At 45.4% G+C, this 1,430-nt stretch overlaps 1 protein-coding gene across 4 annotated transcripts in view; it reads right to left on the bottom strand.

Annotated features, from left to right (window-relative positions):
• The window catches only part of DYNC1I1 (dynein cytoplasmic 1 intermediate chain 1), a 286,334-nt gene that overhangs the window by 73,521 nt on the left and 211,383 nt on the right, over positions 1 to 1,430 (bottom strand). The gene's annotated exons all lie outside the window — the stretch shown is intronic.

Here is a 1,430-nt window from a genome sequence, read left to right as displayed (position 1 = left end):
GCTGATGATGTTACCACAGTAGTCCAAGGAACAGACATGACAGAATTGGAAAAGATACTGAATACTGACATGGAACTCATTACTATCTCCACAAGTGGTACCTGAAGTTGAGCATCAATAAATCATTATAATCACTTTTCCACCTGGACAATTGTTAAGCCAACAGCATGCTGAATAACAGAGTAGGCAACCATACTCTTCCACATGAGCATACCCCAACTTATCCAAAAGTCACATTAGACCATTCCCCCATCAATAAATATCACATTCAGAAAGTCAGTAATAAAGTCTCTGCGTGGATACCTGCCTTAAGATGTTTAGCCAGCACAACATGGGGCACCAACTTCAAAGTGCTCAGAACCACCTCGCTTTTCAATGGTATATGCCGCAACAGAGTATTGTGCTCCTGTGTGGTCCAGAAGTTGTCACACTAAAACGCTTGAAAGTGTACTTAACAGTGTGGTGAAACTCATGACAGGCTGCACAACTTACACACACACATATGTACTCCCTGTACTCTGGGGCATTAGACCAAGTGATGTAAGAAGACAGACCCTAACATCATGACTAGCAATAGAGGCAAGGGATGATGAACATTATCTGCTCCATCAGCTGTTAACTGAAGACCCGAACAGATGGAAACTTAAGAGGTTTAAAAGTCATAAACTGTTTATACATGAAGCCCACAAGTTCCTTAAAGAGACTGGGGATGCTGAACCAAAACTATGGGCAGCAACAGAGTGGGCTGACCATTGGGAAAGATCAGACCTATTTCTACAATTTTTATACCAACACCAAACAAGTCCTGCAACAGGCACGATTTTGACAGAGAAGTGTGGGTCAAACTGAATAGACTGAAATCTGGATACAGATGCTTCAAAGCAACACTTCACAAGATGAACATCTTAGACAGCCCCCATGTGAATGTGGTGTCCAACAAACAGCACAGCACTTAATTGAAAGTTGCAATCTTTACAAATGCCCAGAGGGGGAAAATGGAATTCTCACGTTGAGCGATAATACCAGAGAGTGGCTTATGCCATACAAGAAAGAGACCCTTATTCTTGCTCTCATAGGGTGCATCCAGATGAGTGCGCATGTGCCTCTTGCCCCATCTCAAACCCTTTTGAGACAGGGCAACAGCATGCGTGGGAACAAAAAAATGTTCCCCATGCTGCAAGTTTGCAGCACAGGGAGAAAATCAGACCCTTGGATATCCAGGGGTCTAAAAAAATTGAAATTTAAAAAAGTGGAGCAGGGCACGGAACATGCCCTGAGGCAACCAGAGGCTGCCAGAGCATCTCTGTGGCCCCTTGCCTTGATGCTGAAACATGTGGCCGGACAGGCTGCGTGTTCAGCACCAGGGCTCCAGTGCCTGTGAGTAAGGGGTCGGGGGGGCTGGAGGAGGAGGGAGGGGACCATGGGGGGAA

This window comes from Crocodylus porosus, unplaced genomic scaffold (assembly GCF_001723895.1).
Source record: "Crocodylus porosus isolate Cpor-Errol unplaced genomic scaffold, CroPor_comp1, whole genome shotgun sequence".
NCBI classification, from domain to species: Eukaryota; Metazoa; Chordata; order Crocodylia; family Crocodylidae; genus Crocodylus; species Crocodylus porosus.
The sequence above is the reverse complement of the archived record's forward strand: the minus strand, read 5'-3'. Positions and strand labels throughout refer to the sequence as shown.